The sequence below is a fragment of the Gallus gallus genome, chromosome 1, assembly GCF_016699485.2.
Source record: "Gallus gallus isolate bGalGal1 chromosome 1, bGalGal1.mat.broiler.GRCg7b, whole genome shotgun sequence".
Lineage (NCBI taxonomy): Eukaryota > Metazoa > Chordata > Aves > Galliformes > Phasianidae > Gallus > Gallus gallus.
The window spans coordinates 29830409-29856935 of record NC_052532.1 but is presented as its reverse complement, the minus strand read 5'-3'; the positions used below and the strand labels follow the sequence as shown (position 1 = coordinate 29856935).

The 26527-nt window shown below is 44.3% G+C and overlaps 1 protein-coding gene across 2 annotated transcripts in view; it reads left to right on the top strand.

Annotated features, from left to right (window-relative positions):
• Nucleotides 1-4496: 4496 nt before the first annotated feature.
• PRICKLE1 (prickle planar cell polarity protein 1) overlaps nt 4497-26527 on the top strand; it is a 60100-nt gene continuing 38069 nt past the window's right edge. The window contains exon 1 of one of the 2 annotated variants that reach the window (XM_416036.8): nt 4497-4670. The gene's annotated coding sequence lies outside the window, so the exon portion shown is untranslated. Of the gene's footprint in view, nt 4671-5243; nt 5393-26527 lie in introns of those variants that run through there. The other variant, XM_015282440.4, reaches the window with a different exon arrangement.

Below are 26527 nucleotides of genomic sequence, written 5' to 3'. Positions count from 1 at the left end.
AATAACAGCATCAGTGGTATTTATTCAAAATAATAGCCATTGCCTTCTATGAAATCTTTTCCACGTACTGCTTACAAATCTAAGTTGGTCGTATGAACAGCTAATAATCAAATGTCTCAGTGCACGTGGGATCGGGCATATGCTTCCAAAGCTGTTCCATCTCTCCAAGCAGGGACAACAGAAGGTTGTTCCATCTCAGCATCTCCTGTGCAAATGGAAACATCTCCAGGCAATGAAATGGCCATGTTCTTGGGGGAAAGGCTGTGAAAAAGACACGTTAGCCTCTCAGGTGTACCGACAGGAAACTAATGCCTAGGAGGACCGGGAAACCTGTTCAAAGGTCACTGGGTTTCTTAGTTTTCATCTGCAGCTAGTGAAATGCAGAGATTTTTGCCATTATTTCTGGAATACAATCAGATTCATTGAGACCATTCCAAAGGCAGAGTACAGTCATCCGCAGTTGGACTGGGTACAGAGATGTTCGGCTGCCTTCCAGGAGCTGCTCCAACCCCACAGCAGCTAGCAGGGCTGACTCCAGCTCAGTGGGAAGAGAACAACAGCGCATCTCAGGAACAGACGGGGCTTATTTACACGTATGGCACATGAAATGTTGTTCATTTCCTCTCGGTCACATCGCCCATCTTATCCTAGTCCAGAGGAGATTACTGAACTAGAAGAACTGATGGAGAAGTCTGTGACTGAAGGCAGAGTGTGAGGCCTTCTCATAAGGATGACATTTTAGTCCAGGTAGAGAGGACAGAGAGATTTAACAGCTATGGAAGATGCCTGGGAATAAAATCCATAAGGGGCTTTTTTGTCGGGCCACGCACTTTTACGCAGAGATTATGAAGAATCATGTAGCTGAAAACGGAGCCAAGGGATAAGGCCAAAACAAATAAAAAATGCAAAAAAGCAGCAGGAGAGCTTTTACATAGAAATGAAGGACTGTTGCAAAAATAAATCAGAAAAAGAGATGGTTTATCCTGAAACAAAACTTCAACTGGAAAACCCAAGAGCTCAGCCCCTCTCCCAAATGCAGGCAGGCATCTTGGTTCTGGCTCTGTAGCGGGATGAAATTCCCTCCCTCTCGCCCACGCTATATCCAGGTTTGTAGAGGAAAAGAACCCAAACCTGGATTGTGGGATGGAGCCCTCGCACTCCACAGCCTATCCCTGACTCAAATAGTTACTTGAATTGCACTGCAAATGCCACCCAGCCTTCAGAGAGGGTTTGATGGAGACCTTTGGGATGTCTGAGGGTACGGGGGAGGAAAGTGGTGTGCCTGATAGAATGGGGGAAAGCAACGCCCAGTAGTGAAATCTCACTATTAGCATTGGTTTGTAAGACTGTTTTTTAAGCCCAATCTATACAGCTGGTAAAGAACATATTGCTAGATACAAGCCAAAGAAAAGAGCTGGTTTGCTAAGAATCAGCATGGGAGTGTATATACCTCTTTCCTACAGGTAGCCTACATTAGTTGATGACACAGTGGTCCAGAAGGAACAAATGCAGAGCTAGAACAAGGTGTTCTCATTAGGTGTTCTCATTAATATTATTCACTGGTACACTTCGATACAGCTCAAACGCTGCACAAATATTAACTCAACCTTATAAGACACATGTCATGCAAGACAGTTTTATTTTCTCGTGGAGACAAGGAAACTGAGGCATTCCTATTGCTATTTGGAAGTAAAAATAGGAAAAAAGGCCATTGTGCCCATACTTAAAGGCACAGTAAGAAATAAAGAAAAAGTTTAAGATCCATTGTACAGTGTTGCAGAAAGTGAGGAACAATTAAAGCATTATCTCTCCAAAAAATCTCCAAATGATCCAAGAAGCTGCCCAACATTTCACAGCACTGAGCAAAGCTAAAGCAGAACAAAACAGCCCAATTTGACTTGATTAAAAGAAAATCCAAGTCTCACCTCCAATCTGATGCCAATTTTATTCTAAGTGCACAGTATAACTACCATTTAGACAGGCACCTGTGGGGTGGCCTAATGCCAGGATTCTACCACAATGCTTCACTCACGCTCTCCATCTCCAGGGACAGGCACTGTCAATGGCCCCATACTTGGAATGCTTTGGTAACAAGACAGCACAATCTGATCTGCATCTCCTGTTGTGGCTGGATCCAACATCTCCAGGTCACAGGATCCTGTACCTATGAGGTTGAAAAGGACTTCTGAAGGCAGTTAGTCCAAGCAGGGAAAGCTTCAAGGCTACATCAGTGCTAGGTGGGATTTTTGCTGCCCAGCTCAGGAGCTGGTTTTGCTCACCTACTCGCAGTTGTAGTTGTAACTTTCTACATACAATTTACACAAAAGAAGATTTCTGCGTCTTTTTGCCTATCAAGGTTAGTTAGATCTTTCAGATACGAAAACGTGGGATACTCTAGGAATAACAAGAAATATTAAAAGTAGTGACTGAAAGAGGTTAAGGCTGGAAAAGAAAGTGTTACAGGTTGTTCCAGGCATTGCTTTCTGGGGTACCTGGGTGCCTATACCCACACTTCAGAAACATTTCACGCTTCACATATCCAAAAAGGATCCTGTAATGTAGGCTAAAAATTGCATTCTTCACATGAAATCCACGATATCTGTCAGCATCACCTTCTAGAGAAAAATCCTAAATATGACACAAATTTTAGGATATATGTTTCATACATTAGGTAAATATTGCCCAGGGTTCCATGCAAGTTGGATTTTTTACTATGCCAAGGTAACAAAGCTGAGGCTCAAACCAGTATTAAACTTGCATATTGCCAGGTCAGATGCCTTTTCTTGCACAAATATTTATGAAATATTCAGTAACAGTTTAAGACAGATGAATGGCCATTTTAACACTGGGCATTTTTGCTGTGCAAATTTTCTTTATTACCTCTCCCAACCCAGTTCAGGGTTGAAGCAGACAAACCTCCAAACTGTGTAGCCTTCAGGACAGTGAGGAGTGCATCCAATGAAAACAGCAAACAATACTCAAGGTTGGAATGTGGCAAAGCCAAAGGGGGGCCCAGCAGCTCCCATAGAAATCCAAAAAGTTGTTCCTCGGTACTTGCACCCGTGGGTTGCATCTTTTAATTAATTATAGACCCAGAAAATCATTAAGGTCAGAAAAGACTACTAAGATCACCTAGTGCAACTACTGACCCATCCCCACACGCGCACTTACCATGTCCCTTGGTGCCACATCTCCATGGTTCTTGGACACCTCCTGGGATGGTGATGCCACCCAGTCCCTGGGCAGCTCATTCCAACGCCTCACTGCTCTTTCTGAGAAGAAATCTTCCCTAAAATCCAACTGAGAATGCTATCTCCCACTGTTCTCAGGGTTCCAGGTGCATTTTCATTCCTGAACAAACACAGTGTCCTGTCATTCCCAGTGAGGACCTACACTGGTGGTTCGGACAAGCTTTATTTCTGTCCGTGTAGTGGAAATTGGAGCAGGCTGTAACCCTCGGGAAGCAGTTGTGCTGGATTTGCATTGCAGACGTGGCTGTGGTGTGGGTAAATTACATTTCTGTCTCAAGCTTCCCAGGCTACCCAGATGGTTAAGTAGAAACGAAGAGTTTATAGCTTAATTAGAGGCATTTATAAGTGAGGATCAGATAAACAGAAATACAACTTAAAAGAGGGCATTGGCCATAAATTCTTTCATTCCAGATTCAGATCTGCTAATATATGACTGTAAACACCTCCGACAAGGTTATTTACAAGCCAAGCCATCTGATTTCCTATACCTCTGGAGCTTGAAGTGGGAAGAAGTAAATGACGGAAATCACGCAGTGCTGCAAACACAGACTAAATATGTTTAGATCGTGGTGATAAGTGCCACAGAGAGGCTCAGAGAGGTGGCATGAGAGAACACGGGGCAGGGGACGAGGAGAAGCAGCGCAGCAGATGGCTGCAGGCACCCTTTGCCACCACTGCCATCCTTTCCTTCTTTTTCCCTTTCGAAAGTATGCTTTTTTTTTTCCCCTCCCCACATTTCTACTTCATCCCTCACGTGTCTTCTTAAATTACGACGGACATCAAACCTGATGCTGATGGCAAAAGTGATGGAGACTGCCTGTAAGGAGGTGTCACCTGTTCGGCCTTGCTTTCTTTGAAAATTCCACACAGATGCGATCTGGAAGTGCTTATTTTCAGACTTCACTCAGATTTAAGAGGAGCCGTCTGGAGATGCGGATCCCGCCTCCAGACCTGTACAAAATGAAGCACATCTACACGGCACTGTTAAACAGCCCCATTCGCACTGACACGGCCCAGTTCAGCCCCGAGGAGGGGAAAACCATTGCGAAGCCCCCAGACGGGCTGACAACGCAGCTCCCCAGGCTCTCGCAGCGCCTCAGCGAGCTCAAGAGGGCAGCGCGCCGCCCGCCCCACCCCGCGGGTGGACGAAGCCCCGCCCCGCCCCGCCCCTCTCCCCGCTCCCGCCAATGGGCGCGGCGGGAGGCGGCGGCCGCCGTCCCGGGCGCGGAGCGGCGGAGCCCCATTAGGGCGGGGAGCGGGCGCGGGGCTCGGCCACTCGCGTCGGGCGCGGGGCGCGGTGAGGTTCCCGGCTGGTCTTCACCCGCGCCGCCTCGGCGTGGCAAAGCCGGTGCCCGCCTCTCCGCTGTCAATGCGCGTGGCCCCGGCCCCCACCCGGGAGCGCGTCGCCGCGGCTCGGAGGTAAGCGGCGGCCGTGCGGGGGCAGCGGGCGGGTGGCGGCGGCGGCTGCTCCTGCTCATTCCTTCCCTCCCGCCCGCCCGGAGCTTTGGGCTGCGGCGGTGCCCGATGACAAGCGGGCTGCTCCGCTCCCGTCTCACCGAGAGGGCCCCTGGAGCGCAGCGGGGCTGTCAGCGCGGTGCCGGCGGGGCTGAGTCGCGGTCTGTCACCGAGCCCCTCGGGGCGAGCCTGGGCGCGGGGTGCCGCCGGGGCGCCCGTCAGCCCTCGTGAAGAGGGCTTACAGGATAACGGCGCGGGCTGGAACCGAGAAGGCGTCGCAGATGAACGAAAAAGTTCGCGTTGCGTCACTCCGCTGCGATCTTCGAGCTGCCGGGGTTTGGTGCGGCTGCCCCTCTGCCCAGCTGCGGGGGTTGGCGCGGGGCAGCGCCACACGCTCGCCCTCACGGCGCGGCGCCGGCCGCGCACCGGGGGTCGTGTGGGTCGTGCGGGTCGCGTCCCGTACGCGCGGGTCCGCGGCGCTGCCCTCCGGCTGTGCGGCAGAAGGGGCCGTGCTGAAGCAGCCCGCGTCAGCCCATTGCAGCCACGCCGCCGGCTGGGCAAGGTGTGCGCCTGGGGACCCGACAGGGTTAATGGCTGAGCTGTGAAGATTGGAGGCAGATGTGGGTGAGAGCAACAGGCGGCTCTGGCTTTCCCTAATATCCTGTCGTATGATAACTCTGAAGAAGGTAATTGTTTAAAAATAATAATAATAATAATAATAATAAATCTGTTTCAATTTAAGATTTATTAAGCAAGAAGAGCCCTGTGTAAATACCAGAATCCTTTCCTAGCTTAGAAGGGGGGGGGGAACCTCCGAAATGTTAGCGGGACTTAAAGGGGACGAACTGTGGGTGGGTTGCCATGCCTGTGTAAGCAGGTCCCGAATCTCGTTTCCCCTTCGCCCTGCTGCTTACGGGGATGAGGACGTCTAATTGCGGCTTTTTGGAAAATGGCTTCTGTGCTTCCTTTCTAGCGGAGCGGTTCTTTCCGACGCTTCGTGAGGCATTCAGGGCGCGTGGAAAGGTAGCGAGTGTCCTCCCGGCGAGCTGGAGGAGCGGGAGGGCAGAGCCGGGTTCTGCTCAGACCTATAATAAGTGGGGACGGAGGTTTGTGTGCGAGGCAGAGATGTGAGGAGTGACTTGGCTCTGTAATGACCCGGCTTTTGCAGAACTTCAAGAGTTTCGTCTGTCTCCCCCTATGGTTATAATAAGAGATTAAATGCGTTTGGCATATTTAATGAATTAGCATATGAAAATCAGATGGCTTTGACTTCGTCATCGTTTTCCTGTGAAACTCTTCTGCGCTAATGAACGTCTACAGTTTATGAAGTAATTTAAATTGATTTGGTTCGTATTTATGTCTTTGCTGCCCTTTTAATGCTTCAGCCTTTGTGTCCCAGCCTGGAAGCCCTCTCCCTTTGTACCGTAGGTCTCGCACAGCGTGTTGTCATCACTTACCACGCACAGCTTCTCCCAGCACGGGCAGAAAGCTGAGCTTCAGTGTGAAGGCACTGTTTGCTTGGGTGCTGGGCCTTGTGCATTCCGGGGGTAATTGTATATGCAGCAATGAAGTCCATGTAAAACAAACAAAACATGCTGGGTTTTGTTTATCCTTTCTACCACTGCTGTCCCCAAGTAGAGATCCCTGCTGTGGCTGCCGGGGCTGTAACCATGCGTACACCAAGGCATCACTGCTTATTTTTAATCCCAACAAAACGATCTCTTTCTGTGATTCTAGAAAAATGGTTCTGTGGTCTTGCATCGCATGAAGGATACTTGAATGTGTGCTATGTGTGTGTAATGGCCAAGTGGCATGTGTCAGTATCAACTTATTTGCTTGTACTGGGTGTGAAGCTTCAGCTTGGCCAGCATTGTTTTGTTCATGCTGTTTTAAATGGAGGTAAACTTGAGGTTGGCTTTGACCACTGGTATATATACTCCTTGTGAGCCAAGCATGCTTTGGTCCTGCTTCTGGAAGTGCTTATACCAGCGCATAGCTTTTACTCATATACTTGAACTGTTTGGCTTAGGAGTTGTGTGATGGGAAGAAGCAGCGTGGGAGGGTTCGATGCAGCAATCCCTTTCTGCCCCCTCCCATCCCATGGCTAAAAATGATGGGGAGAAACGTGTTTTACAAGTTATAGCACACTGAAGTCATGATGTTTCTGGCAGAAATACCAAGATAGGCTATCGCATCACTTCACAATTTGCTGAGATTACATATTTCTTTTACAGAAGCAATTCCTTGGCTGGTGTCTGAAGGATATTTCCAGTTACTGAAATGAATTTTTCAAGTGCTATGCTATAATTCGTTGTATCTTGCTTATATTGTGCTATTGTAATCTTTTTTTGTTATTGGTGGTGGTGGGGTGGTGTGTTTTGTTTTGTTTTTTGTAGAAACTAAGCAAATGATTATCAACACAAACTGACAACTCTTAAACATATTCTTCTGCAGGGGGATTTTTTATTAAGTGTACAGAATGAGTGAAGTGCTCAGACGTAAGAGGCACAGGCCAATACAAATACTTGTAGCAAAAAGCTGCCACGTACGGATATTTTAGAAATACTACATTACCTTCTCTTGGCACTTTGCCTGGTAGGCAAACTTCTTATAAGTTCTTAAATACAACCATAAGGTCTTCAGGATGATTTGGGGCCTATCAAGCTCAGAGTGTTGTTCTAGCTAGGAAACCTCCAGTAGACAGTCTTTCAGACAGGCCTTCCATTTCTAATGGGTTATACATCAACAAAAGCTACGACTGTGTTACTGCAGTTGTTCTGTGCTGACGTTGCACGCTCCTGTCTGAAGCACTGATTGATAGCCCCCAATAGCTTTTGCTGTTCTTCTCTCCTTCGTTGTCCTTTCTGCTGTGCCCCCTCACCTTCCAGTTCTACTGAGTTGGTAAAGGCATTATGGAACGTGCTCATAGATTTCTACCTGCAGCAGTTCAGTGCAGCTACCCTTCTTCTATCAGAGCACAGATCCCACAGCTTGCAACTGCAGTCTTTGACTTTAGAAACAATTGTGGTTGGTTGTTTAAGTGCTTCTGGTTGCACACAGTATTGGTTTTGTGGAGCTGCTACGTGCCAAAAAAAACCCACTTCCAACCACCTTCCAGATATTGAAATATGATTGATTTGCTTTTATTTTAAATAAATTTTGTTTCCTGTGATATTTTTATCCCTTTTATAGCGCGGTGCCTTCTAATCTTGCACCAACTGGCCCCAATCTTAATATCATATGATCTCAGAACCAGGTTTCTCTGACGGCAGCGTGCCAAAACCATGTCTAATCCGTGTGTTAATGCAGCATATACAACAGCTCTGGCTTCTCACAGGGTTTGATCAGTGATTTGTATAATTGCAACCGGCATGATTAAAAAATCTGCATGTCAATATCATGATGCTTATAATAAAACCTGCAGATGTTTTTAAAACAGGGTGATGTCAGTCTTTAAATTTTTTTTTAAAGAGTCTCTGCTGTCCAAGAATCTTCATTTCTAAAGGTGTTTGGGTGATCTGAGAATCACGTAGATGTAGCTGTGAATGTAGCAATGTGGGCTTCAAGTCATGCTGAGGGCATGATCTTGCATACTCTTGCACTGCAAGAGAGCTGTATCTTCTCTCGCTGGTCTCTACATACACATTTTTCATTTCATTTTCCCTTGAGTTGTGGTTGAACCACTAAAGGTATCCAAACACATACTGATGTATCGCTCCTCTGTTCAGTATTCCTCATGAGAGCAACCAGCCCTCCTCTGGCAAAAGTGCCATAACTGTTCAGCTTTGCCCACCTTCCTTTCCTATGATCTCCCCAGTCAGTGAATTACCCATGTGACAAAGGTGGTGCTAGCTCAGCAAGAGCCTGCCTAGCTGCTCAAGTTCTCCCACTCAGCCAGCCCAGCACATGGCTTGTCAGACACTGCCTGCGCCCATGGCCCATTGCTCTCGCAACACAAATGTGCAGCAACTGGTGGACAAACTTAAAGCCTTCTTGCACTTTCAAGTGTGGATCAACTTGTCTAACCACAGCAGAAGCTGAATGGTTTAAAAGTGTGTTTAGAAACGGGTGTGTGATTAGCAAAGGTGTTTTGTAAAGGATCTTTTTGTAATCAAGCATTATAGTTATCCACCCAGAAGTTCAAAAGTGGTTGTAGAGAAATTAAATGTTTGTGTGCCTGCTTTATGATTAAAGTATTTTGACTTGTATGACGTTTATGGAAAGGGGCTGAAATATTTTTTGCAAGTTCAGTATTTCTGTAGAAAAATAAAAGCTTCAGAAGCTGAGATGACAAGTCGAAATGTGAATATTTATACACTTGTAAATGAATTTTATGGAAGCATTGAAGAAATGTCTGAACATGGTGTATTTGTATCTCTGTATACAAACTGCAAAATGAATTATGCTAGGTCTAGAACCTCGCTGGTGAATTGCAGATGTCTTTTGTACATACATATGGCTTTGAGAGCTTTGAACTGTTTCCTCGAGCTTCACTCATCTGAAAGATTGCATGGATAACTTCATTGCGAGATTTTTTTTTTTCCTCTCTTGTTTGCAAAGCATGGTGGATCTGTTTGGTAAATATTGAGTTCCAATTCATCCTAGGACTGAAATGAGTTACTTCCATACATATGGAGTATGGGAGTAAGATGCACAGAGGATATGTTTATAGTTAGCAAAATAGTTGGAAGCAAATGCGAAGGAACCTAAGCCTAAACAGCTTGGCAGGCCAATAGCCAATGAATGTCTTTGAGCACTGCCAAGCATGTAGCAAGCATGCTGAGCTCTCATCTGTACAGAGGTATGAGAGACATGCCTAACTTCCAGCCTTCTGACAATGTTACCTGGAGCACAGCTTTGCTCTGTCTTTGCGGTAATGTGGATTTCAGCCGGCATCTGCTGTGGGTACCACTGGCACATGAAAGCAGTGGGAGCTGCCTGAAGAAAGCCAGCAATCATGCTGTGGCAGCTTTTTTTCCACGGCCTTCGTCCCCTTTCATGAGGTATTGGCTGACATGGAAAGGGTACAGGGGATGGAGGTGAGTGTCAGGGTGAGGGTGGAGAGCACTTACATGGTAAGTGGGAGCCCCAGTTATTGCATTTAAGTATGAGCTGCCAGCAAGTTGTTGAAGTGCCGTCTCTGGCACTCCACCAGTTGGACACAGTCCTGAGAGTACTCCCAGCAAAGGATGCGCTGTTGGGTGAGCTGGGAGCTCTGCAGCTTCCTGTGAACCCAGGAAGCTCTGAGCCTTACCCAGCCCTTCATGCAGTCAAGCTACTTGGGCAGTCTTTGCTGGGGATTTCAGGTGCTGTGACACTGTAGTTTAGCAGTCCAGGCTAACAGCCAATTTATTTATCAACATATGGTTTTTCTGCTTTTCCAGTTATGTAAAATGGATATATTTTTTTTGTGCAAGGGTAGCTCACAGCTTCTTAAAGTAGCTGCTGCTATTTTGAACTTGAACGATGTAGGTGTATGAACTGAAGTGACCGCAGTGCAGGCATCTTTTTCATTGTTGCATATTTACTGCCAATCACGTTTCTGCGCAAAATCTCTGCTGACAATCAGAGCTCTCTTGTGTAGTTCTGAATCTGCCACCTTAGAGGTTCTAATTTCAGTGGATTTGTTTTCAGTGTCTCTTTATCTGTCTTCTGTTGTGCTATAGCTATCGTTTCTGACCTATTAGTTGCTAAGCACATCTTAACATCTTAGAATAGGTGGTGTAGAAGAGGTACTGATATTATAGAGACTCTTGACTGTGGTAAAGTAGCACATAATTATACTTCGTAGCTGTCTTTTAGGAATTAAGGTGATATCAGGCTGCTGCTCAGTTAAGAGTGAAGTTCTCCATTATTTTTTTTCTTCTTTATGCAAGTCAGTGTTCAACATTTAAGCAACAACTCGAAAGCATTTTGAGTTGGATATTCAAGAGATGCTTGTTCTTGGGTCTCTTTTCACCTTCCCACTGGCACTGGAAGTAGACTAGTGCTTTGACATAACAGCTCTCATGGAAACTAGCAGGTAGATCTTGAATTATGTGCCTTGTTCCTTCAGTAGGTAAAGTCATTCTCCTTTGTCCAGTTCTGTGCGTTTGCCTTCTTCCTGCTTTGTCGCATACTGAATCAGTCAGTACTTAATGCCACTGTGGGAAGAGAATCCAGACTTGATTCTCAAAAGGAAACTTCAGACATGCATATCCACTGGAGTGGAGAGGAAGACTTAAGTATGTGAGCTGCAACACCAGTTGTGCACACAAATGAGGGTGGGGAAGAGCATCTGCAAGCAGGCAGTGACAGTATGAATTCCAGCAGTGTTGGACTCTGAGCAGTGAATGACTTCAACTTTACATTAGGCTGGTAGACATGATACAACAGTGAAATCATGTAGTCCGCCTTTGTGTTCCTTGCCAGGGTGGTGCAAGAGGAGCTTTCTAGTCATATGCTGCTAGTACCCAGAGATATGGTGATGAAGTGGTAGCTTCAGTTGTGCCCAGCTGGTCAGCTTCAGTTTCAGTAGGCCTCCAGCAGATCCAGACCATTAAGTTGTTCTGCCACCTCTAAATCAACCGGTACTTTGTCAGACTTAACTTCCTTGGTAAGTGTTGGTCCCACTAACTAATGTAGACCCTGAAGAGTTCAGGAAGATCTCTTATTTTAACTTGGATATGAGTCGTTGTTAGGCACCATTTTCTGGTACTATAATAATTCCATCTCTTGTCCTCCACTTCCTAAGTCTAGAGATAAGAAAGTCAGCTCTTTGCAAATAAAGTGTCCCTGTACTCATTCTATAGAATATCAGTAGGAAAGTATAAATCAAAGATGTCTGTCAGAAAATGTAAATGTAATACTTCCATCATTTTGTTTTAAAGCCAGTGTAACAACTGGACTTCTGACTTTTCTTCATACCAATCCCAAGTCCTTTAAAAATAAAACAAAAACAAAAAAACCTGAGTAAGCTGCAAGCTCCCCACCACCACCCCCAGCCACAGCCTCTATGCTTGCATTCACTTGTGTACTCTGTTGGCTTCACAGTTCATATACTTGTTTTTTTGTTTTTTTTTTAAATCTCCCCCTGCACTCTGATGGGAAACATGTCTGCAGTTTCCTTTCAGACACACAAGGCTTGATTCTCCTCTCACAGTGGCATAAATTGTGAAGAACTCTGCTCAAATCAACGAATGTAAAGACATGTAAAATGGGGTGAGAGAAGAGCCCAGCCTCTGGTTTCTATTTTTAAGCCAGCCTGGTTTAACCAAAAACTGTTCAGTGTGCTACTGTGACTTTATGTTGTAGATATCAGTTGCTATACTTGTTTCTCTTCATACATAATGTTTCATTTTCATATATTATATATTACAGCTAGTACTCATAATAATGATGCACATTTCTTTACAAGACTTGATGCAGTAGTACAGTAGTATTAGTTAATAACTAGTATACTGGTAAAGTACTTACCTTGCTAGGCTCAGACCCTACAAAAAGTCTGCAGCATGGATGTATTTCTGTGCAAGTCCCAAAAGAAAGAAGGCTGGATTGACTACAGCCATACAACTTTAACTTCCTTTGTGGTTTTCTGCTGCTGTAGTTCTCATCTGTGAATCACATTCCTTGTTATCCAGCTTCGAGATACTCATTCTTCATAAACAAAACCCTTTCAGCTGTTACTTTTCCTGTGCTTGAGAATCATTTGGCTCCATTCTTATGTTTTGTACATACTCGAGAATTTATTTTAACTTCAAATTTTCCCTGAACTGCTAAGTACTTGGCAATAAACCTGGAATATCCACACAGTTTCTGCCATTGCCGACGTTTTGGTGGTTGTTCGCATTTGTTTATTTTTTGGCAGTGGATTATGGACCTTAATTACCATCAGTAGTCAAATAACTGAATGAGATTATACAGCGCTGCTGTAAAAACTGTTCACGCTGGCTGTGATCTGTGCATGTGTGGATGTCTTTGAAAACAGTCACTTCATTCATTAAGCAGTGCAACAGGCTCCAACCCTGCCACTATTTAGTTTTTGAAATTAATGCGGTGTTCTCTCCCTAACTGAAACGTTGCTTTGACTGCTGCTTTTTACAGTTTAAAAAATAACATGAAATAGCTGACTCCTGTGACGCTTTTTAACTTGGAGTACATCTAACGGCTTATTTGAATCTGTTGCTCGAACAGCAAATTGCTGGTGTGCAGAAGGAAGTGTCTTTAAGCCTGAAGAACATGGTAGGCTGAGTCTATCACTCCGTCTTTATCTCTGATGTGACTGTGATGTGAGTGAAAACCCCATTGTGTTTAGCCTCTTCTGTTGCTCAGTCCTTAAGCTTTCCTCTTCAGCTTTAATCTGGGCCTTTCACTCTCCCCAAGACAATAGCTTGTTTAACTGATGTGTAATGGTGTTCATACATCAGCATATCAGTGAAGTATCAGGTGTAGACAATGTAGCAGAAGTATGCTGTGCTGCATAGGGTGTTGCAGAGCTACCATTTGCATGGCTTCACAGCCACAGAGTTTCTCCATGACCAGTTTCTGCCTTCTTGAAAGCAAAGGGTTTTCCCCTCATCTCTGCTGAGTTTGGTGTTGCTCAGCCCAGGGAGAATGAATTCTGGATACTTGCTCGCTTAATTCATCATAGTGAATTTGTTGTAGCTTAACTGTGTCTCTTCTGAGGTCTGATACTGAGGTAGGGTGGTAATGGCAGCTAAAGCAGCGTGTGTGAATCAGTGCTACTGAGAGTCACCGTGGCTGTGTGCAGCAGTGCTTGCCTACAGCTGATGTGAGGAGTGATGACAGGACAGATGCATACGCTTGACATATGACTGTCAATCCAATGTGCTCTTATTTAAGAACCCATACATCTCACGTTTGTTTTGATAGTCTTTAGTGTGGAAGAGGGAGCTGGCAGTCTTCTGAATGCAGAGGTGTGCTGAATGTTGTCCCAGCAGCAGGGCGTTAAAAACAAATGCTAACAGTTTTTGTGATCTTTTGGGCTACTGGTTAACATTGTTGCCGAGCTTCATCCTGGGGAGCAGCTCCAGAACTGAGATGTTCCCGTGGCTGTGAAGCCAGTGCTGGAAGTGCATCACCTGCATGGCTGCCCGAGGAAGGGTAGGGGATCCCAGAAGGCGCAGCCATACAGGCTGGCCTGAGGAAGATCACTTGAAACTGCATAGGTGTCAAACGCATAGAACGAATGATAGTACTGCATGCTTTTGCTTAAATACTGAGATGCAGGGCTCGAGTTTTAACTGCTTGTCTTTGTAAAGAAAGCCAGGCTCGTCTCGCAGGGCCCCTCTGGGGTCTCCTGAAGTCGAGCTCGGCGAGTGGCGGCCCTCACGGAGCAGCAGGAGGCCGCTGGGTGGCACTCGAGAGCCGGCGGCGGGCAGGGCGCCGCGGGTCCGGCCTGCTGCGGGGCGGTGCTGTGCAGGGGGGTCCCACGGGAAACACCGGGTACGGGGCAGTAAGGGCGGCTGCGCTGCTTTCAGAACAGTTCGTACCACGGCGTTGCTTTAGGACGACTTTAAAGGGGCTGCTCCGTGACACTGAGAACAAAATAAATGCGTATTTTTTTTTTTGTCCTTTAAATTACTGTAATTCTACTTGCAGTAAGCAAAATAAACGAATTTAAAGGCCGGACGGTGCTCTGGCAATGCAAAAGAGTCCTTATTTCCTTATTTTTTCCCTTTCTCTGCTGTTTGCATCTCTATCAATCTGCAGCTGCCCAAAAACTGTGCTGCAACGGAAATGAAATGGGCTTGAAGGTCCTGGCCCATATGCTCAGAAACCTGCCTGCATGAGCACCTCAGTAGTGATGCCTCCCCCTCATCTCCCTGCCTGCAGTAGGTGCAGTTGTTCTTTGAGTGGTCTGAGGGCACAGGGTGAAATGAGCGCTCAGACTTGTGGGAGAGGGAAGGCGAGAAGCCAAAGCGGCGGTGGACTGTGTGAGGGACTGCGCTCCTCTGCAGTGGGAGTGGCAGCCTTTACTTGCCAGGCCTTTCCCTAGCCAGCCCTCAGAGGAGGACTGCCGCCTGCTGTGGTGGCTGTGCTGTGGGGATGTGAGTGCTCTGGGTGGATGGAGGGGGGCACAGCCTGATAACAGCCTCTCCACAAACACGGGATACAATGGAGGAAAACCAAACACTTTGAAGTCTGTCTCCAGGCCCCTGGTAAGCTGCCCCGACTAGTTTAACTAGGCCCAGGAGAGGAGGAGGCAGGAAGAAATGGGCTTTGCTGAATACCTCAAGGAGCACTTCCTTATCTCTCATTCCTAGAGAGCCTTTGCGATGAAGTGAGCCTGTCCTGCAGATAGGGCAGTAAGATAGGTCTACCTGAAATGGCAGGAGAGGTGCATCTGATTGAATTAAGCATTCATGGGTCCCTGTGTACCTACTCTTAACATTATCTAATAGAGAAGCTGATTGGGGTCAGCTCATTGGCCATTCTTTCAAAGGAAAGACAGGTAGGTGCTAAATTCAGGTCTGAGTAACCCTACTTGGTGTACGTGCTGCAGCTGTCATAGGTTCACTCTATGGCCCTGGAAAAGAGAAGGAACACCTTAGAAGGCTGGCAAGCAACTGGCTATTTCCAGTGGTGCAGAGCAGCCCTTGGGCAGGAGAGGGATGCAACTCAACTAGCAAATAGGAGAAAAGGCACCAGCTGTGCAGCACACAGCCAGATCTGCTCATGTGGAAGGATCAAAGCTGCTGAAAGCTGAACCCCGAGCTCTGTGCATAGTGATCCTCCTTCACTTCAGTCATAGTCTAGCCACATAAGTGTTACATATGGGCAAAATATTCCCAAGTATTCAGAAAATCTTACACAGAAAAGAAGTGGGAAGGAGTTGCTGGCATAACTTGAACATTTGGCCAACCTCACCAAAATATTGTTTAAAAGTAAAGCGGTGGTTTTCTTGGAATGTTAGGCATATGGTTTGAGTGTTTTTAACCTAATCCTTGTGTTACCCTGTTTTCATGGTGAGTGTCAGTGACTTTATAGCTTTTGTGACAGGAATGTAAGACAGAGGTGCTAGTAATGGGTTGCCTGAATGGCAGGCATCAAAGCTGTTAACAAACAGACCAGAAAGCATTTTTGTCTTCTGCAAATACTGGTTAGTGCTACACCAAATAAAGACCTGCCTCCCATGTATGTATCCTTCCCACAAGAGAAACAAAACATTCTTCTGAGGTTTTTTTTTTTGTTCTTTGAATTCAATCTTGGGAAAGGAAGCCCTCAGTAGTAAATAATTAGGTTAGGAGTTAGCAGGATGGACTGAAATGAAAGTGCCTCCTTCAGCGATTCCTCTTCCATCTTAATTGTACAATGGACTTTCTCAGCGGTGCTTCCTGGTATTCATCCAACCCTGAGTACCTGTAACAATTAACATTCTCCCACATGGCTCACAAACCCTTGGTCAGTGTTTAACAGTGTGTTTGTGTGTGGCAGCGTCTTTACCACTCCTCGAGGAATCTTGCTGTCCTCATTCTGCCTGTCTTCCTTGTCCTTTCCTCCCTGTTGTCTGTGGCTCGTGTATTCAGTTTAAATACACGCTTGAAATACTAGCATCACATAACAAGAGCAGCATCTCCTCTGTCTTCAGAAGAAGCTTTAATTGCATCAAAATACCAGTTTTTAATTGTGTATCTGTAGTAGCCCTTATCTAATCTGCTGTTCACACCTGCATATCAATTTGTTTGATATTGCTTGCTATCAAATTGTTTGATAGGAGCATGCTGTTCCACTCTCTTAGTGGAAAAAATTGAATGATTTCTGGGTCTCCTGTAAGGCTTCTCTTATGCTGTTATCTTCACATTTTGGACTTGAGCAGAGTACTGCCATACTGGTTGCCTCTCAGCTGGAGCTTGGCTCTGTGGTGCTCTGTTCTGGCACAAAAGGCTGCCCACTGTGACCTTGTGCTATGAGCAGAGCTGAGAGATGCCATAAAATGGGGCCTAACTGGTGCCTCTCCCACATTGTAAGGCTCTCTTAAAAGCTGAAGAGGTGGGTGGAAATACAGGGTGCAATATTTGCCTTGCAGGCTTCTAAGCACCCTGATATTGCACTCCTATGCAGTGTCTTGGAGACACTGTGAACATGGTTTTAAAGCAACTTCTGTCTTTAGGAGATGGGCGTGAATAAACCCCAAGGTCTTGTTATGAAGAGAGGAGCCTTGGCAACAGTGTAGTAATGCTGGTATAGAAACAAGAAGATATTAACAGGATATAAGGATGTGAAAGCAAGAGCTAGCTGTGGAATACCTATTGCCCAGTGCATAGCTTCACTGTTGGGTGACAGGAAGCTAGACCTTTAGTGCTGTGCTACTTGCAGAGCTTACTGGTGTAGAATGGGTACAGGTGGTCTCAGTCTGCAAAGTACTTACTAGCTAGTGGTAGCAGTAGCTAAAAAAAAACCAAGCCACCATCCCCATCCACCTCCAGTGAGAAAATGAAAACGGTCAGCTCTGAAATTCTTCTGTGCTTCTGGAATATGGGAGCTGTCTCTCCTACGTGACAGCTTTCACTCCTGATTGCTCAGCCCCGGCGATAGCTTTATTATGCAATCGTGAGGCATTAAAATTGCTGCAGAGGAGTGCTCAGTGTTGTGTTATTGCTCTTGGAAAGGAAAGCAAGCCTGAAATGTTTGAATATGTAGTTGCATCTGTGATATCAGTCCTTTGAACTTCAGTGGTTAGAGCCCTTCAGGATTCAGTAGTGCACGTTGTTTGTGATGATCTTCCTGATCTGGAGATATCTACTTGGGCTGCTGGAGAAGGTGACTCCAAGGATCAAAGTTAAGTGTATTCTACACCAAAAGAGGTAATAAATTACTGGAAATAATTTTACTAATGAGAGTGACTGACAAATAGGTTGAAATCTTCAGAACAAGGGAGGAATGGGAACGGCCCTTTTAAAGCAGTTTTTCTAAAAATAAAAAAAACATGAATGGATAAGTACAGTGTTTTAACAAACATGCTTTGCATTTAAAAATACAGATATTTTTATTTGAAGCTCAGAATATGATAAATCTGACTGGAAGTACAAAGTGTTTTGTCTGCCTGACCGCTTCCTATCAGTTAAAAAAATCTGGACGTACATTGGATTGATAAGGTGTAACCCTGGAACTGCTTCCTGTACACAATCCTATAAAATTCTTTTCTTATCACGTTCTAATCATGTCTGGCGGTGTGACACACACCTTCAGGGGACGACAGACTGTGGTCATGTGGGATTTTTGTTTTCAAGTCTTCTAGCATAAATTTTGGGAAGCTTATGTTGATCAGGTAACACTTCTGCTTCTGAGTGGATTGTGTGCTGTCTGCACACCCACATGTATTATGTATGAGTAGTGCAGGAGCACAGCAAGTTGACAGTATGGACAACAGTCTTCAGCTGGTATTCCATAGCTCAATATTTATGCTGTAACTAGAGTGAGCTAAAGTTCGGCAGGATTATTAGCAGAAGGAAAGCCTAGTGATGTAAATGTTTTTAGCTTAATCCTTGTGTTACCCTGTTCACATGTTAAGTGTTAGTGACTTTATAGCTTTTGTGACAGGAGTGTAAGACAGAGGTGCTAGTAATGGGTTGCCTGAATGGCAGGCATTATCTATTATCAAACAGGAGATAAAGATTAACTAATAGAGAATAAAGGAGAGAAAATAAATGTCATATCTACTTTTCAAACTGTTTTTTTTTATTTTTGACAAACTGTTTTTTTTTAATTTTGACAAAAGCAGGCCTATAGTTACCCAGTATGGAAAGGGTACTGATGGCAACGTAGCTCTGAGCTGAGTGGGAACTGCGTACCTCGAGGGTAACTTAGCAAGGGTGTTGTACTCATCAGGAAGCAAAGCTATTGTAAGTCTCTGAAACGTGAGCAATAAGTCTACATCTTAATCTCATAGTGGATTTTAGTTTGTTTATTTTTAATATGAAAAACAAGCAAATGCAGTTGTTATTATGCTTGAAATGGCATACGTTCATTTTAATGCAGAACAGCAATCTGTAGCACTTCAAGCGTGATCTCACCAAACCGAAGCAGTCACTGTGCTGGATGGAGGAGTTTGATCACAACTGTAAAACATCATTTTTTGCACCCACAGATCACTGAAAAACTGAATCTTTGACCATTATACTTGTTTTACCACTTACCCTTAGATTAACTGTCAGTAAGTAAGCCAATATCTCTTTATAGATAGTATCTTCATAAACTAGAATATTTTAATAGATTATGATCTAATTGAAAGGATTGGGATAATAGAAAAATACAGTTTTTCCTTCCCTTGTATGTGCAGTGAATCTTTAATGGTACCATACTGCATCACAGTCAGTTACAGAGTACATTTATAAATACTGTTTACGTAGCTTCCATAGTTCTTGGACACTTGTTTGCTAATGTAGCTGGCTGAATGGTTGTCTGAAAATGGCACTGGAATGAAAATATCTTCCGAGTACTGTGAGGAGATGATTTAGAGTCAACTGGGATATAAGTAGGATTTCCTTCAAAAATAGCTTCTTAACTATTAATTTGGAAGCCATATTCATGAAATACAGGCAGTTGTTCTCCACTGAATTTGGTGTCATGTTGCTGTAAGGACATGCTGTAAGGATGGACAGTTGAGTGCTGTCATGCTCAAGAGGCGCAGCAATCACATAGGACAGCAGACCCTTCTCATCTACATGGCTGAGAAACGGGTCAGGGCTTTGTTCTCAGAATCAAGAATGGGAAAGAACTACTTAAGAATGCAAATCTACGGTGATTCCAGAGGGAAATACAAATAAAAAGTTAGAAGATTGTCATCTCCAAAATCTCTCTGTAGTTGGAAATGAGGCTCAGGAACTGGTCGTTCTAAAGGAATACAAATCCAGTACTTCCAACTGAACTTGAACCTCCAGGTTCATTTTGTTTTATATGCAGAATGTCTACATCATGCTCCTCATGAGTTGCTTGGAGTTGCACACTCATGTCTTTCAGAGAAGACTTCTGATTGTGATTTCCTTCCAGGTGATTTGGGAGTAACAAGGAAGTTTGATAGCTCACAGGGTTCAAAGAAAAAGCAAAGCTCTGAAATCGCAGATGCCCAAAGATATCCACAGAATTTAGTGGAAGTTTGTTTTGATGGGGTTTATCACAAAGTGTGTCCCTAAGTTCCCATGGCTATTCTGGGGATCTGAAGACAGTTCAAGAAGTGTTCAGAATGTCTGAGTGTAACTGCTGGGCCTGTTGTTGGTGAGGGCTGGTGGGGCTGATAGGTATGCTGGCCATGCAGTTGAAAGCATATGCTTCTGAGGATGCACAAATCCGTGCTCCAGAGTAAACTTAATACTTTTCTGTGCTATAATCCAGCATGCAAGTCTGCCACTGTTTGGTCAGATTACATTATCATAGGTAAATAATTAAAATGTCCTTATTCTTTCTGTGAATTGTTAATCACAGCTTAATTCTTCTTCATAGGTTGAGCATTCAGATACTTAGGCTGGATGTAGGAAGTTTGTTGTGCTGTAAAACACAGGTACTCTTTATTAATCCAAACAGTGAACTCATCCTTGTCTCTCCTCACTTCCCCATCCCAATGTGCAAAAGAGGAGAAAGATCCAGAGTGTCAATCTGAATGTGAAAGAACAACTGTTTGAGGTAGATAGGACAATAACACGTTGAGAACAGTTGAGAGAAAAGTGCTTGTGTTGGCTCAGTGCACCATTTAGATAAGCGTGGCTGTGGTCTGTCTTGCAGTGGTGTTACTGCTTGTCTGACCTGCTGGTGAACTGACTTAAATAATCAAATCAACAGGAATTTTTTTTTTTTGCTTTTGGCGAAGTTCACTTTCTGCTTGTTTAAGTTCTTGAATGGCTGTACCATGAGATCAACTGTGTGCCATTGCTGGCATAAGGAGGCTGTGTAGTCAACATGGAAGAAAGATATAATCCCAACATAAATGGGTTTAAGCTATCCTTACACTACATCTATAAAGTCCCTGGTTATTCAATTCTTGTTCATCTTGCTTTTTCTCTTTCTGCAGGTACACTCTGTTTCATGTGTTGAAATAGCTAGGAAGGCTGCTACCTATGGCTACCACTCTTAGTGGTCATTACAGGGGGTAGAGCCCTTTGCCTTCTTGTACTTGTCATCTTAGCCAAAACTGGCTGCCCCTTCTCAGCAGAGGACCATGTATGTCTTGGCCACATCAGTGAGCACTGCAGTCTACACTGTGGGAGTCTGAACCCACGTTGCTCAGCATCCAACTGAAGTGGCTGAGATGCATGTGTACTCTGGAGAGATGGCATTTGGGAATAGGATGGGTTAAACAGCCAAAGGCAGTATCTTTGTCAAATTACCTCAGCGGAACTTTGTTAGTACCTTTGTCACTTGTTGAAAATCCAGGGAAACTTCACTACAGCCTTTTAGTGCTTAAAGAAAGCTTAGGAACAGGAGGGAGACTGACTTTTTAGATGGTCTGATAGTAATAGGACGAAGGGGGACAGTTTTAAATTGAAAGATGGGAGATTTAGCTTAGATGTTGGTAAGAAGTTCCTTATTCAGAGAGTGGTAAGGCACTGGAACTGACTGCCCAGAGAAACTGTGGATGGGCCCCATCCCTGATAGCGTTCAAGTTCAGGAAAAGCTTCTTTACAGAAAGTGTTGTTAAGCACTGGAATGGGCTCCCCAGGGAGGTGGTTGAGTCACCATCCCTGGATGTGTTTAAAAACCGTTTGGATGTGGTGCTCAGGGACGTGATTTAGCGGAGGGTTGTTAGAGTTAGGGTAGGATGGTTGGGTTGCGGTTGGACTCGATGATCTTTAAGGTTTTTTCCAACCTGAGCAATTCTATGATTCTAAGGCCAGGTAAGATGGGGCCCTGGGCAGTCTGATCTAGTGGGTGGTAATCTTGCCCAAGGTAGGGGTGTTGGAACTGAATAGTCTTCAAGGTCCTTTCCAACCCAAGCCATTCTAGGATTCTATATCCTGTATTTGTAGATCTCTGTGCCCGCAGACACATTTCCTGTCTTCAGGGAACCTAGAAATATACAGTGGGCAAAGCTCTATGAAATTTCAAGATGGTGCAACGGTGGGTGGGTAAAGAGCTTGTGCCCTGAGGCAGAGTGGGGGGGAAACATGGCCCCAGATCTTTTATGTTGAGGATGAGAGAAGTAACTAACAAATCTCCTAAATAGCAGACTTTTTTTCCTGTAGACAAAATCCAATCCAATCTTTTCCCTGGTGCCTTTCTTTAACGTATGGTAGTTAGTAAGGTATAATTAATTCCAGTTAAGAAAAAAAAAATCAACGAAATTAGTCTGTGTGTAGTCAGTGGTGTGTTCAGTGGACTGCTTTGCATTTAATCTCCTGAGGTTTCTTTTCTGAGGCACTGCAACTTGTTTTTTGAAAGCACCAGGAAAAGACTCCAGCACTTGAGTTTGTTTTCCAAAGGAGAGATTTTAGGTGTGCGTGTCTCAGAAGTGTCGTGAATGATCTTGATTCACCTACAGATCAAAAAGGACATCAGCAAGAGATTTAGGAATGCTTTGCAATAATCATCAACCTCTGAAAACTGCTAGAACTTGTTAGATCTTGAATGTTAGTCTGTCTTCAGAGTGATTGTGCTTTGTGCTTCTGTAAACATCTGCTGCGTGTTCTGTCATTAGTTTGATCATTTGATCTGTCTCATACAAACTCAAAATCAAGTCTGGTGTTTACAGAAAGCTTCTCATATACATCCTATGCACATAAGTAGAAAAACAAGAAAGCTTAACAAAGCTAACTGCATTCTTGCTGTGCCCAGTGCTGTGTTCTTAATGGGGATTTCAGAGGTCCCAGATGTGGGGGCTTGCAGAGAAATGCAGTGCCAAATGGCATGTTGCTTAGTCAGCCAGCATTGCTGGGTTTCAGTGCTGACGTTGATGGGTTCCTCCAGGAAGAGAAGTGAGTGTTTCAGAGTACTAAAATGAAGTAACTGTTGTTTAGAGGATGGTGCTCTGACATGAATTTATATTTTTATAGATAGCTGCGTCAAATATTTTGTTACCAGCTCAGGTTGGTGGGCTAATGGCGAAGTTATCAACACATCCCTACAGCAACTTCAACATTTTTAAATACTCTGAAGAGACCTGCATTTTTAAATGTTGGTGTATTCGTTCAGAGGGCAAACTTCTTGATTTCACTGTGTTCCTGTCACAAAAACTAGCGATAGCAAACTTATTTTTTGTAATTAAATTGAAATAGGTTGAGTTGTGATTGAGTAGGCGAGTTATGGCCACAAAGTACTTGCCAAAAATTACTCTGTTAATATGCCCTGCTGCTAGGGAAGGAAGGTTGCTTGCTGCAAGCTGTGTCACTGGCCAGCCCCGCCGTGCTTCAGCAAAGAAGCTAATAGTACAGCAGATGCAGAAATGAGTTCATCTGAAGTGATACTCCCAGCTAAGTGAAGACGGTCTGGTGTAGAAACTTTGTATTGCCAGCATTGGGTGCTGTTCGTGATCTTCTCTGCTACTACACTGTGTGCTGATCATTTTTTATTAAAAAAAAAAAAAAAACTGATTACACAAACACAGAGCAGGGAAGGCCTGGAACATAAAGGCAGACTGTCCAGCTGCAGTAAAAAGCGGCTTCAGACTCAAGTTGCTGAGGTTTGTGCAGTGTAGAGGTCGGTAATGAATTCCTGTGCTGTATTCTTGACTGTGAGCAGGTACTGTGCTGAAGTGTGGGTCCCAGCTGTCAGAGTCTTTCCCAAATTTCTGTGTGCAGGAATGGCTGGAACTTGGCTGCATAGTCTGGCTCTTTTTTCTTTTTTTTTTTCTTGTTTTTCAACCAACCTTGTTTCCAATCTGGTCTGAATGCAGTCAGTTATCTGTAGATAGCAAGCAGTGACTGGCTATGAATAATGTCTGTGTTACTTGAAAGTGACATCTGTGACTCGCCAGACAGCCTACGTGAAATGCTTCCAATCATCGAGATGTTGCTCACGCACGCCTATAGGAGGGAACCACGGGCCTAGCATGGGACCAAAATGCTCTGCTTGACTTCATCCACCTCAGTCACGCGCTGCTCCAGCCCAAGATCTGCAAACTGAGGTTTTTGTGATCCACTCAGAGGGTGCCCGGGCTGCTGTGGGGCCATGAGCCCCTCCTGCTGCTGGCTGTTGGACCTCCTCTTTCCAGCATACGAATGATGAGACACAGGAACATGAAAAGACTTTAGAAACCCTTTGTTTTGGCACTTGGTAGAATGTTTACTCTAAGAGCTTGTGCATCAAGGTCAGCTCCTGAGCATTTTGTAAAGAAAGCTAAGTTTTCACTAAGGAGCCTGAACACACAAATCTTTAGAGGGTGGTTATATGGATAGAAGGCTACTCTGGTAGTGTGGCTGGAGTGTGTTTTAAGAGACTTAGCCTGGTCCACACATAAGGAGGGAACTGAAGGAGTGTTGCTCGGTTGTAGCAAATGACAACATCAGAGCTAGGATTTAAAGCCTCTGGACCCTATGAGGCAAGGGGGGGGGGGATACAAAGTATTATCATTGGAGGGGCTGCAGTTGCTCAGTGCTCACACTCACAATCTGGAGAAGATAATGATGACAGATTGCTCTCCCTGCCATGACAAGTTCTGTATTCCACTTTATTTCACTTCAGCCTGGTGGTTCTGGCATGTTTCCCTGTGTGCCGTAATGTGTATATGCTTGTTCGTAGCGTTATGTTTACAGGGTCAGTTTTTGCAACTATTCAGAAGAGATGGAATAGGTCTTTTTTAATAAGTAAGGAAAAATAACAAAGACCATTAATTGAACAAAATTCATTCATTTATTTGCAGCCTCTCCCTCTCACATCTAGCAATCCTGAGCGTTGACTTAACTAGGGATCAATTCAGAGGAGAAAGTTTGCCTGCCACGCTCCTATCTTTCCCCTGGGTTGGTAGAAATAAGAAAATGACTCTCATGTATGAGTGGTAGAGATACTGTGCAGAGGAGTTATTGCAGAAGTGTTCTAATAGTGACTTGTGTCTCAGAAGCAGTAATTACAGCTCTAAAACCTACTGAAGTGTGATATTTTTAAGCAAATCCCCAATGCAAGATAATTAGAAAATTAGTGTAAAACTCATCGTGTTAACTTAGTCTTAGAGACTGAAAAAGAAATCCCCAGAATGTGCTATTACTTGCTTTTCTGCCAATTGTTCTTGACAACTCAAGGTAACTGAGTTTGGCTGTCCTTGTGTTATGCCTAAGGAAATCAGACGGGACTGGGGAAGTGAGATGCCTGATAGTACTGACCGTGTTTGCACAGTTTATCTCCTGGCCCATTCTGAGGCTTCTGTTAAGAACAAACGGGTAAAGGTTGACTGCTGTGTCAAACCAGCAGGCAAAGTTTATGGTTTGGGGTGTTTTTACCACAGAATGGGTGTTAACTTCATGTCTATACTCTCTAAAAATTGAATATTTACATTCGGTAAGTTCTGTTTACTGTCTAGCCAGGAGATGGCTCTGTCTAACCATTCCCAGAGGACAGCAACTTTCTGAAGCGAGAGATAACTGGTATTCTTTGGTAGAGAACTGGAAGGGATGTGAACAGTTAAAGTAAGAAAAATGGTGTGTTTGGACATGCTTTCCTGCAGCTGAAGCTGTTTGTGGAAGGCCAAGGTAAAGGCCTTACAGTTACTGGAACCTAGCTACAAAAGCTGGACCGGCCTCTTCTTGCTGCCCAAAACAGCCTTTGCAGTGAAGCATAAGTAGCTAAAAACATCAAGCATGGTGTTCTAATTTCTTTGCAGGTGTTTTTAAACTCAGTGGCCAATTCCAGTGATCTTGGAATAAAATGATAATGGTGCCTATTGAGTGACTTCATACCATGGGTATTTCAGTCCAAATCAAGTTTTTGTCAGCATTCCTAACTTCTAGGCAGAAAAAATGTGGAAAAATGTCAAGTAGTGGCAAGTGTTGCTATTATATTGCCTTAAGATAGCTAATACTTTTTGGGTGAGTTTTTTCTTCTTAAAATTTGATGAATTTTCCATCAGTGTTTTAATGCTGGGAGATCAGATTTAACTTACAAAGGAAACCCAATGCGTTTAAGCTCGGGGAGCAGGCAACTTTCTGTTGAGAAGAGAAAAGCAAATCAAAAGCACTTTAAAGCTCCAGTAAGTGTGGCAATATGACTGGCAGCACCTCTTACCTTGGGGTAGTGCTCAGTTTAAGACTTCAAGACTTTCAAGTGTTGCTTGGTTTCCTGTTTCTCTTTTTTTCCTGCTTCCTGTGTAGATGAGGTGATTTGCATTGTTTTTGATACTAAGATGCCTTTGTGATCTGGAGGTAAGAATCTCAAATTATGCAACGCTTCTGGAAAACCCTGGTTAGTGAATCTGAATAAATTTGGCATTATTATTGCCTCCGCTTCTGAGAAGCTGGGCTTCCAAAATGGTTAGTTTTGGTTGAGAAACATCTACATTTAGTGCTTTTCCCCAGGACTTCATGGGACTGAGTAGCTTTTGGGCACACAAAAATGGATGCGTTGTTGGGATGCTCCATTTTTCTGAGGCTTGGCACAAGTCTTTATATAGTAACACTTAAATGTTTGACTTCTTTTAAAATCATAATGGCTGATCAGCCTTCTGCCTGCATTTTGCAATGAGATAAGCTGTGAAGGTACAAGAACAGTATTCTCTTCCTTTCAGTGGTCCAAATCCTGTGAGGCAAGATGAGACTATTTTACGAGCTTTTGAGAACCGGCTGACTTGCTGTAAAACTCTACCAGCTGTGTACTTGAGGCACTGCTGTACACTGATTTAAATACATCAGGGAAGTGCATCTCTATACAAATAGATACGGTGCAGTTACTTCTTTTTTCCCAGA